The sequence below is a fragment of the Mercenaria mercenaria genome, unplaced genomic scaffold, assembly GCF_021730395.1.
Source record: "Mercenaria mercenaria strain notata unplaced genomic scaffold, MADL_Memer_1 contig_653, whole genome shotgun sequence".
Taxonomy (NCBI): Eukaryota; Metazoa; Mollusca; class Bivalvia; order Venerida; family Veneridae; genus Mercenaria; species Mercenaria mercenaria.
Genome location: NW_026463541.1, coordinates 25,149 through 37,825, shown reverse-complemented (window position 1 = coordinate 37,825; position 12,677 = coordinate 25,149). Strand labels below are relative to the sequence as shown.

Sequence of the window (12,677 nt, the reverse complement as noted above, 5' to 3'; positions counted from 1 at the left end):
ATATTGTTACTCTTTTTATGAAAAAATAAGTTCACGGAGTACATAGGGACGGGAGAGTAGAGGTCGAGGGTAGGCAGAGAAGAAACAGTCAGTTACATCGAGTTACCTGAAACAATGCCTACAGAATGTTTGCTTTGCATTTCATGCATTCACATTTACAAACAGAAACTGACTTTTTTTCGGTCAGCTATGTTTTGATGTATTTTGTGAATATGTGTTTCATTCTGCAAACTGTTCTCCTTGAATATGGAAATTATTTTTAATAATTCATGATACACAGTGAGTAAATAAATCATAAAAACGGCAACATTACTATTTTACTATTTACTAAAGATATAACATCTCCAAGCGTTTGACGCCGTAAATAATTCAAGAATCCCTTAAAATGTAATATTTACAGTTGTCTCATCAACATTTAGATTGTAGAAAACATAATTAAACGATATTGGTTCAACGCCAATAAAACACAGCTTGATCCGTTATATTATACCACTCCCATTCATTTGCACATAGTTAAAAGGGTCCTCTTTTTCAGCCAATCAGATACAAGGGAGAAAGATAAGTCACACCTACAGGCATGACGTAATATGTAAAATAGACCCTCTTATACTTGTGCGTTGTTTCAACAATAAAAGAATATTCTTTTTGACAGAAATTTTTCGAAATGAGCTTGTTTATTGTCTAGGTTATGTTGTCGGTAAGTAAATTTATATAGAATAATGCGGCAATTATAAATATAAGAATAAACATCAAATATTATGTAATATTTATCCAGAGAATTATTGAAATATTTGAGCGAAATGTGTTTTGGTAGTACCAAGACGAAATTGTCATATTAGAATGGATCAGATATGCAAAATTTGGGAAAATATTAATCATTAATTTATTATATCAAAATACCCGGAGTAATATTTTGTTGCTCATGTTATGTTGGTATTATTATATCCAGCTTTCCTTAAGGAAAAAAAGGAAAGAAAAGAAACAGTTATACGTTTTAACACAAATACTGCGGTCAGATTATTTAAAGATATATACAAGTGTGTCAGAAGTTTATTGCTTTTAAATTGTTTGGATCCTTGCTTATTTTTCTAAAGTCCGTCTGTTATAGAAGTGCTTATTGCGAACATACTTAAGAAGGGAGGGTCGTTATTTAATTTCCGCAAAAATGTAAATTTAACTGGTGTTTCGGTGTCGTTCTTCATTTCGTTCCTTGAATTATAAAAAAGAAACATAAATTAAATGGCAGTTATAACGAACTTTCAAGATGTAAAATCTGATTCGTTGTAAAATATATAAAATTTTCCCGTTATTTTTACAAAGACCACCAGAATATACATTGACTAAAATTGTTTCGTGAATTACTTTGCATAAGAGGGACGTTAATATATGCTCTAACGTGCGTTGGGTGTGCTTTTATTATTATTATTATTATTATTATTATTATTATTCTCAGTCTCAATTCCTACAAGGCCAACGTACAAACTCGCGATTTACTATGCAAGTTATATTCACTCTCTAGAAGCTTGTCCCAGGTATTTCGTTCGTATGAGATAACTTTATCATTCTTCAAAATATATGCTATAATATGAGCAAAGAAAATATACAGACATAAATGATAATAAAAGAACAAGAGCGGTAAGAGAGTGTCTGATCGGTGGCAAGATTAGTGAAATAAATTTATTACATAACATTATTGTATTATTTCTATTTAGTAATTTACTGATATACAACGGGTGACTTTAATATCAGGCATATAACGTTCACTGTTCTAAACAGAATGATTTTCGTCTTTACTGCCACAGGACCAAACTTGAATTCTGAAGAGTATGAATTAAAAAAAAAAAATGTGGAATTTCCCGAAAAATATTAATCAGTAAAGTCTGCAAAAGCAAAAAGAATTTGAATTTCGCTCCATGGTATTCAAATATAAAGAAAATATAAAAAATAATATGAATCAAGGCACTGCCTCAATCGGGACTTAAAGGTAGATTTTGTAATAAAAAAATACTGCCCATGCTTGTACTGATGTGCAAGACATTGCGGTTCGGACAAGTTATGTGGACGCTTATTACGCACAAGGAAAAGGCGTATTCTTCCAAAAATCCGAAGTCAGACGCTCTGTGCACGTGTCGGAAAGAAACATTTTCTTAATTCCTTCGCTAGTATATCTCATTCGGTATATATCGTATGTTACTGTAGAGGGTTCGATCCCCGGCCACGTCATACCAAAGACGTGAAATGGCACCAGTAGTTCCCTTGCTTGGCGCTCAGCATTAAAGGGAAACTGGCCTCATCTATAACATACCCTCTTGGCGGTGGATTCAATCAGGAATGAGGTGTCGAGAGTGATTAATGTAAGTTGTACAACTTGCTTTACAATTGACCAAAAATAAATGTATAAACTAAATGCGTATCACGCTGTGTAATCAAATAAAATAAATACAAAAAAAAAAAAAAAAAAAAAAAAACAAAAAAACAACAACACACATTTAAAACATGAAAAGAAAATAAGTACGATCGAATTTCAAACATGTTTTTACTTCTTTTCATATTTTACAAGCGTGTTAGCGAAAATATTGCATCTGATGTCAACACTATGAGAAATATTTCTATTTAAGACTGATTAAGAAACAAACAAACATTCCTTATACCGTAACACATAATTAGATAAGAGTCTAAAGAGACTTTAAAACCTAATCTATCATGTGACATAACAATGTAATAAAAATGTCATATTATAGCTCATCTAACACCAGTCCGAATTGCAATGGATCCGTCAGGTCATAAATCCCCCGCTGTCACGACGTAGTGACCTTAAATTGGATTAGTGCGAGAGAACATACAGGCTCTGATTAAGGACTTTATTCAGGTTTGTAGTTTTTAACCGTTTGTTGCATATTTATTATACATGTATTTTGAGAAACTTTAAAAACGAAGCAGAACGGAGAAACAGGGTTAAAAAAGTACAGAACAGACATTGTATTATATTTAACTTTAACATTTACAGTTTATCGTCTGTTGTGCTATTTTTTTAACCCGTCAAATGTGATTGCGTTCGATATCTTAATATTCGGCCCAACTTCGGTGCTGTCCGTATGTTTTACGGAAATAAATTTTAGTTAAATGTCTAAATATCATAATAAGTATTGCAAGTGAAACCCATACTCGTCGTTCGTATTTGTGGCTCAGTGGCTAATATGCGGGAAATTGCTGGTTCGAGCCCATTAGCGAAAACATTTTTAATTTTCATTTTTAGCTTTTTATTGATTTATGTTTTAAATTACACATTGAAATCCACGGGCTTCACGATAAAATGTGTTTCGTACTAATATTTTAACGATCGAAACTGAATCATGAATATAGCTTGTTTTGGGAATAAAATATGTTTAAACCAAGTAAGTAGTCAAAACTATTGCCCGAGCACCATTAGATCAGAAAGAAAGATTCAAATTTTAATGTTGAACTATAGACCGGTCAATAACACAAACTATGCACCGACGATTTATGCAAGGAGTCATGTTGTAATCTATTTGGTTTAAATGTAGTACATAAACAAGAGTGCTTGTAGCAAAAGTACTACCCGACATATTTTATGCGAAAATAATTTGTCTCTAAAACCAGTAAAAAATGAGCACTCTGAATATGCATACTTACATATAACCAAAAATATATTGTGAAGAAGGTAGTTAACCGTTGCAGCTCTTGAAATAATGCAGACATTTTACAAATAAATATCTATTATTTTCACAAACATGTTAGCAGGCCCGTGTGCAGGATTTGTTTGCTGGGGGGGGGGGGGGGGCTGGGGTGGGTTCGGGAGGGCTATCCCCTCCCGATTGTGAAAAATATTTTAATATGGCACATGAATAGATGCATTTTCCTGCTACCCGAAACACCTTTAAGGATGCATGAATGTATTATATATTTAAGGAAAAGTCTACTTTTTAATAATTTCATCAAGCCTTTTCAATGTATGTATGATTGTACAGTCACAGTGTATGGACTTATTTTTCTGTATGATACCCAGTTGAAAAAAATGTTGAAGTTTTAAGATGATTATTAAGTAGACTAGCTCCTATACTATGATGATTTTTTCCCACATTTTTATGATTTCATGTAGTGAACTGAGCCAGTCTATATACTAGTCCAATATTACAATTTTAACATCAGTCCTCTTAGAAAATCTCTAGAATAGACTGGCTTTTGTCTCTATGAACATAAAAAAGAAAAAAAATCATAGAAATATCGTAATTATCAGTCTAGTGGCTAGTCTAATTATTAAGGGTATCCTATTTGCAAAATGGCCAAATGTTTTTAGATTTCCAACAAAACAAACGAAGTATTATGACAATTACTATTTACATCACAGATTTCAAATGACAATGAACTCTTAACTGTACCAAAGATCTATAAAAATAAATAGATGTGTATTTTATACTTCTTTGACTGTACAAACTATAACATCACAGCACATATTAAATGATATTTTTATGTATGAAAGCCCTCATAAGTAACGAGTTTTAGATGCGTTTTGTAAGATTTACTGAGAAACTACTTTTAAAACTATGAGAGTTTTTAAGAAAGGTTATTGGACCCAAAAGAGTAAAATTGATACAGTAGTTTCAAATTCATAATTGTTGTAAAATAAAAAGATAGGATAAATATCTATAAATTTAATAAATTTGGGGAATGTGCCTTAATGTAAAAACAAAATACAACCATCATAATGTTTCAATTTTCATATTCATTTTGTTATGATCATTACATTGTTGTACTTCGTGTAATTAAATGTTTTAGCTGTTAAAATTGCACGTTTTTTTTCTTCTTTTTTTTTTTGCCTCTTCAAGTAAAATCTTTCTCCAGGTTTGAAGTACATAACCCTCTAAGGTATTTCTTAATGAAAGATGAGAAAAATATTAAGATTTAACGCAAATCACCTGGCGTAACACTTTTCATCAGTCTTATGTTTGACACTCCGAAGTCTGCGAATTTGATAATTCTATTACATGTAGCGTGGCTAGGTGTTTCCATTGTAACGCATTTTCTTTCACTTTTAAACACCTACATTTTTATATAATTATGGTAACGGGGTTTTCGACGGCTTCAATGTCATTTTCTTTATAAGTTAAATGAAGTATTTGCCGTTTAAACTGTTAAAAGTTAGCTTATGAATTAAAAATAGTCAATGCTCAAATCACATGATTTCAAGATGAAATCTATAAATTCTGCTTAATTTTGTTTGGTTGATAAACATAATAACGTTGGTGCGTCTGTGGCGGCATTGTAACGCAACAATGTCTTGTGGCGTTTCTGAGGTCATTTATTCATTATTTCGGCGGTATCAATTAAGAGAATCCACAAAAATAAATAAACAAACTCATTTTGGTTATCGTAAATTCTTACGTTTGCTTCTGGTTGGACATGCGCACATTCATACTTTACGACTTACTAGACTGTGTGTGTGTATGTGTTTGTTTATTTATTTTTTTTTTTTTTTGTCTTTCTTTTTGACAAAATGTATCAATTTATTGCATTCGAACAGTGAGTAAATGATTTTAAGTTCATGATAAAATGTGATGATTTCAGGTATGTCGGTTCATAAAGACGCCTGATGTCGGGACGGTGAAGGCACGTCTACAAGATAATGTGGTGTAAACAGATGGTAAACGTAATTTCCGGACACAGATGGGACTTGCAAGGGTCAAAATCTTTATATTATGGTAAGTACCATAAACGTGTGGTACGGTGGTCTAGAGTGAATAATATGAAATAAGACGAAGTCTCAAAGCGAGCTCAAAGAAATCAGATTTAGCTAAAAAATAATATACATGTCATTTATATGTAACACAGGGAGGACGGACGTTTTGGCCACGGACGTTTTGGCCCGGACGTTTCGGCCTAGGATCTTTTGGCCTTGGACGTTTTGGCCAAGAAAATTTTTGAGGTAGGATGTTTTCGCCAAAAAGAAATTATTTCCATAATATGCAAATTATGATCTGGACATTAATATGTTATCATATGTTACAGTATAATTGATCATTCTTTTTAAAAAAGTAATTGTGAATAAAATTTATTTTCATAACTCTTTTGGTTTGTTGTAAATGGCAAATATTTTCACATACACAAACACATACAATGTGTATATGTTTATATGTATACATATAGAAAGATTATAAAAATAAAATACCATGAGTATGTTTTATTATCAGTTTAATTTGTTCACTTATACTATATCATTCTTCAGAATAATCTCCAGACCATATTTAGCACGATATTGAACCACAACTTATTTTTGGCCAAAACGTCCTACCCCCAAAAAATGCCTGGCCAAAACATCCTATGCCGAAACGTCCGGGCCAAAACGTCCGCTGGCCAAAACGTCCTACATTCGTAACACAGAAACTATTCACTACTCAAAAGAATTCGCGAGAACGTAACCGTATTCACATATTTTCTTTCATTTTATCTATTTTATCAACAACTTCAAATAGTTGTTGTATATATTTTTCTCCGACTTGAATGACATCTACATACATAGGGGTTGCGGCTTCATGTCACTAAAGTTACTGTTTTAAGTAATATACCGGAAATCATTACGTAACAATTATGCAATTGACATGATAAAGCATAGGTCACTTCGGTAAACAAGACCCTAACTTTATTTCGAGAATGTCCCCTAATTAGAGCGGATCATAAAATTTACTGAAGCATATAAGATTACTTTGATGTGACAATGTCATAAAAACGCACTCGGATTAATAATATTGAACCGCGCCATGGGAAAACCAACATCCAGACCGGCCTGCGCATCCGCGTGGTCTGGAGCCATGCTGGTCGGAAAGCCACTATGTTGTTTTTTTTCATTGTACGGCTTACATATCACGTGGCGGAGCTGTAATAAACATTTCACGCGATATCTAGTATTTTAAAATCTATCAGAATTTATATACATGTACTTTGTGTACTTTGGAACTTTATGGATATTTACATTTATCACATCCGTGCAGTCTGATCATGATCGGCACTATTCGCCATTCAGTCAGTATCTTTTTGGTAAGCACCACTTTTAATAGTTAATGGTACTGTCCAAATTGAAAGATGGAGAAGATCATTATAGAAATTTAGCAGGGCAAGGGTTAACAACAGATAAAGAATGTAAGTGTAGAACACCCCTCCCCGCTACCCGCCCCCTCTCTATTAAATCTAACCGTTGCATTCACCATCCGAACTACTTTGATATTGTCAAATAAAACTTTCGAATTCAAAGAATCAGTAGAAATAAAAAAAATAACAATTATAAGATGATTAATATTTTTTGAATACGGAATGAATTGATCTCGATTTGAGTATAATTGGAAACAAAATCAAAGACTGGACTTTGTTAATTGAACATTTCATTTTTAGCTTCATCTTTAAATTATATTGCATGTATCATGTAAGCTTATTACCATAGGTGGTTAGTTCTGTGAGATCATGTTAGGAAATGAAATAAAAACTTCAGAATTACTTTATAAATTCATGGAAAATATCATTTTTTTTTTATTTTTTCTTAACCTAAATTTGTCGAGATCAAAATTACTGCAAAAAATAGTTTATTAATCCAAAATCATCAATGGTAATACGCATTAAAGTATACCAGGTGTGGTTTTGCAAAGATATTTTTCTTTATCTTGTGGTAGATATTTACTATAAAATAAATTCATTACTGATCGAATAGACTGAAATACAATGTAACTCTAACGCAATTTATATTGTGCGGTCAAGTCTTTTTGCCCTACATAGATTGCGCATGCGCGAAAATTGTCTCCCGTTGCTAGGGCAATAGCTCTCTGTACAAAGATTTATACTTGCGTTACCGTAAAGCTCGATTCTTTGAGCTCGCTATTAGTAAAACTTCTGAAAAAAATTCAAATGACATTATGTAGCGGCTCAAAATTTGAGTCAATTTCAAAACAGAAACTATCGGCTGCTAGCTCTACTTGAACAATCAGTAAGATTGACTGAAGTATCTAATACATGGTACATATTTATATAAAATGCTACAGAACACCCATATTTAGCAAATTAACAAAACGATACATTTTTTTTATTTATCCTTCATTTACTTTCAGATCTCTATGTGCATGCGAATATCTTCAGCCGACTTGTAAAATGTCCAAACAGCTCCAACTGCTACCTAAGATGATAACACGGACGATAAAGGAATGAAGGGTTAGTTGGCTTTTAAATTAAATTTTGTTTTGTGGTTTGACACTTTTATTGATCAGGTGTGAAATGCTACAGAGCACCTATATTAAGCATAACCGATAGACTATATTTTTTTGAGTTAGAACTTATGTATAGTTGCCTTTTTAAAAAAAATGTAATCAGAAGCAGACACCTTACCGACAATTATCATCGTGTACATAAATGCACGTTTTCTTAAAGTGTCGTCAGATGACGTACTAATTATATGCACTACTTCCGCTCTAGACTTCCCTAGTATTCTCTTAATGACGTTTTTCGCACTTGTATCAATGCAGACTTGTGGCATTTGCGTGTTTTCAGCCAAATGTCCCCATAAAAAAAAATTAATTTGTAAATTTTCCAAAGAACCGATGTCATGGTGAAGTTATTTCTATTTCCTATTCGCCACGTTATACTGACTTTTGGAATATTAATGCCAGTATTTCCAGTATCTTTCTAAAGTTTATCTATCGGAAGAATATGATCATTTAGAAACTTGAGTGATAATTTAGAGCAATAGAATGACGTCCTCTCTTCCGACTGTGCAGAGAAAAAAGTTCTCGCCGATAGGTTTGCCTTGTTAGCTTCCGGCGGATATTTTCAAATCCATCACCATGTGCGTTACCGCAAAGCTCGGTTCTCGAAAAGGCCTGCTCTTAAAGTTCTGTACAACGCATGCATTTATACTTCATCTGTGTTACATTAGTTAACACATTCTCTTTCTGATGTTGCCACGTTTTCAGTTTCTGTAATTATCTTGCTGATAATGTTTCAGAAGTGTAGATTTTGAAATGATGAACGATTAGACAGTCTGTTTGTGAGACAATTTCATACATCTGTTAAGATCAGTTTTTGCGTAAATTTTATAAAGGAATTACCGATTTAATGAATCGAAACTATAAGCGATTAGTATTGATAAATAATGAATTGTGATTGTTTCAGGTATGTCTGCTTCACTACGATTGACAAAACTTGCACATCTACTTTCAAGCTGGTGAAAGCACGACTTCAAGATGTAAACTAAAAAAGAAGATGGTAATTTCCGGCCACAAGTGTCAAAATCTTAAAATTAGGGTAAGTCTTAATTTTTATTGGTATGCTTAATTTTTTTCGCGTGTGGGACATGGAGCAAGTCACGTGACAGGTTTTCGATACTGTACAGATTTTTTTTATTCGTAGATGTGTGATACACTAATACTTTATTTGAATGATAAAATATTATATTTTTGTATAAATATTTTATCATTTTTTTTTTAAAAAATAAGAAAAAAATTTGGGTTACGTGACACGTTTCGTCCATCTTCGTAACACACAGTAAGTTTCGACCATCTTCAACTTTCGCTTTCGGATGGTTGTGACCTAGTTCACACGATCCTTTTGTCCACGATTGGAGACGCGCAAATTTCATACTGATTTTAAAACATTTTTCGGAATGACATAACGTGTAAGAAAAATAGAAACGTTGCTCTTATAATAAATTTACTCATCGATTACGTTTAATTCATAAGGTTGTTTTCATCCAGGCTTTACACTAGCGGATCCAGAGGGGGGCGCACCCGGTGCGCACCCCCTCTAAAATCGCCGGAGCATACGTAATTTGTCTTTTGTTTGGGTACAATTACTGCAAAAAATATACACGTTTCTCGCTCGCTACGCTCACGTACATTATTTGTCTTTTGTTCTGACTGAAAATTAAAAAAAAAAGTTTGTTTTTTCACGCTCGCTTTGCTCGCATGGGTGAAAAATATGCATTTTTCTTGCTCGCTACACTCGAATACGTAATTTGTCTTCTGTTCTGTGTTAGAAATATAAAATATGAGCCGCGCCATGAGAAAACCAACATAGTGCGTTTCGACCATCATTGATTCAGACCAGCCTGTGCATCTGCAGTCTGGTCAGGATCCATGATGTTCGCTAACAGTTTCTGTTATTCCAATAGGCTTTGAAAGCGAACAGCTTGGATCCTTACCAGACTGTAGGGATGCGCAGGCTGGTCTTGATCCATGCAGGTCGCAAACGCACTAGGTTGGTTTTCTCATGGTGCGGCTCATATGTATTTTTTTTCTCTGTCGCATAGGTAATTTTTTTGTTCTGGGTGAAAAAAAATGCATTGTTTTCTCGCTCGCTCTGCTTGCACATTTAAAACAGAATTAGTCCTAGGTAAACCCTCCCCATAAAAATCCTCAGAAATCTGGCTAAGAAATTCCTAGATACTTACGAACGAATTAGTCTGAAAATTCATAAAACATTACTTTAATTAATATGTTACTTGTATTGATTTTGTCACAAAACCTGTGATTTGTGAATACCAGATAAAGTACCTAAGAACACACAGAATGCACCAGATGGGGCAATTGTTTTCAAAATTTTCAGGGGGAGCATGACCCAAGACCCCCCAAGTTGCTCTACACTACGATTTATTTACGTCCCCTCTAACACCAAATCCTATATCCGACACTGCTTTATTCCACGTTTTCCTGATTAATCACCTTTTAAACATTACTTCCGGTTTAGAAGGGTAGAACTACCTGCTTGTAAAAGACCCGCCCACCAGCTCAGTAGGTAGAGCGTCGGTCTACGGATCGCGGTGTCGCGAGTTCGATCCTCGGGCGTGGCGTATGTTCTCCGTGACTATTTGATAAACGACATTGTGTCTGAAATCATTAGTCCTCCACCTCTGATTCATGTGGGGAAATTGGCAGTTACTTGCGGAGAACATGTTTGTACTGGTACAAAATCCAGGAACACTGGTTAGGTTAACTGCCCGACGTTACATGACTGAAATACTGTTGAAAAATGGCGTAAAACCCAAAAACAAAAACAAACAAAAACCTGCTTGTAGAATGAGAACTTCATGAGTCTTCATCATGTTTCAGATGTTTTTAAAGAATGCACTGTTACAAATTAACATTGTATTTGTTTGCATACAAATATCATATTTAATATTAATCCTACTTGTTGATAAATACTATTGGAACACAAAAAGGTACATGTCTGTGTCATAAAATCACCTGATGAATAATAATTGTATTCAACAAAATAATCATTTATATGTATGTGCGTTGCACGTGTGTGCGACAGTGCGTGTGCGCACAAAATGTGTGTGTGTTTGTGTGTTTTAATAGAGATGTTTTGCTAGATGATTTCATATTTGTATACGTGTTCGAATTAAATAATTTATATTTCAGGTCGAAGAGAAATATACGTCTCCTTGCGGTAAACAGAATACAGCACGGCATTTTGCTTCATATACGTGTTATTCAAAAGACAACAACAGTTTAAAGCCAAACGAACCCAATCTAACAAATTGTGTCAGTCTTTGGACATTGGAAATTCTCCCCTTTGCTGATGAAATACCATCTATCATTTAATGGATATTTAACTAGAACAGAACGGAACAGAACAGAACAGAACAGAACGGACCAGAACAGAACTCTCAGTCAGTATTTACATCTCTGTAAACGGCATCGATATTGCCATTTAATTTATCATATATTTATCGATTTATAACTGGTATTCTGCGGACTCCGTAATTGATGCATTGCCATTTTCTTGACAAAATATTGATAAATCAGTTGATAGACCGATACCGAAGTTGGATTTTGCTGTTATCCGAATTCAGAAAGCAGCATAATACAATAAGTACAATGATTATCAAGATTTATAAAAAATGTTTCACCTAGAGTTATTTTGACATAGGAAATTCTACACGTCTGACAAACCGGAAGTAAAGGCATGACGTCATTTAACCGGAAATATAACACAAAACCTGGACTCGGCATATGGATTCTCCTTTTCGTTTGCCTAATTTTCTTAAAATATCTATGGGTTTGAAAACTTAAGATTTTCTCAATTCGAGCAAACAACAACAACAACTACAAAACCACCATAATGTAAATTCTGTTTGTTTTGTGCAAATTTGTCAAGAGGATACATGTATATAAATGTGTACATGATATTTTAAATTAGTTGTCAAGAATATTATTTTCCATTTGTGATATAATAGATGAATCTAATATAATGAAGTTATACATATCTGTGTTTTATTTGATAATTGCAACTTTTTGCTACCTCGGACAGTGTCTTGGATACCTTAACATCATTAAGCTCATTTCGTGCAAGTACCTGACGTAACAGGAACATTTTGAGGATGAATTTTTTTCAGAATTTTCCTGGAGACATAATTTATGCTTCATCATGAATTAGAGTTTTGAAGTGTTTTTTTTTTTTAATACTTCACGACAGGTCCATTCCACCATATTTTTAGACTCGTACCCTCACCGTCCAGTTGCGTCAATTAAGTGTCGTGAACATTGCATGCCCCTTATTTTATAGCGATAGATCGGTGGCCATACATCTAGCTTATTATTGCCTTCCTGTCGGACATGCTTAAAAAAAGGAAAAAAAGAAGAAAAAAAACAATGTATTAACTACGGAGGGTTATGGTATTT

General features: G+C 33.6%; 1 long non-coding RNA gene across 2 annotated transcripts; it reads left to right on the top strand.

Annotated features, from left to right (window-relative positions):
* The first annotated feature begins 598 nt into the window (after nucleotides 1–598).
* On the top strand, nucleotides 599–12,146 carry LOC123553817 (uncharacterized). Of its 2 annotated transcripts, none has more exons than XR_008369670.1 (5): nucleotides 599–697; nucleotides 5,587–5,720; nucleotides 8,112–8,211; nucleotides 9,169–9,300; nucleotides 11,415–12,146. It is a non-coding gene; the product is annotated as an uncharacterized LOC123553817 (long non-coding RNA). The 2 variants fall into 2 exon arrangements; XR_008369671.1 differs by lacking the exon at nucleotides 599–697 and adding an exon at nucleotides 1,605–2,869.
* Nucleotides 12,147–12,677: the final 531 nt, after the last annotated feature.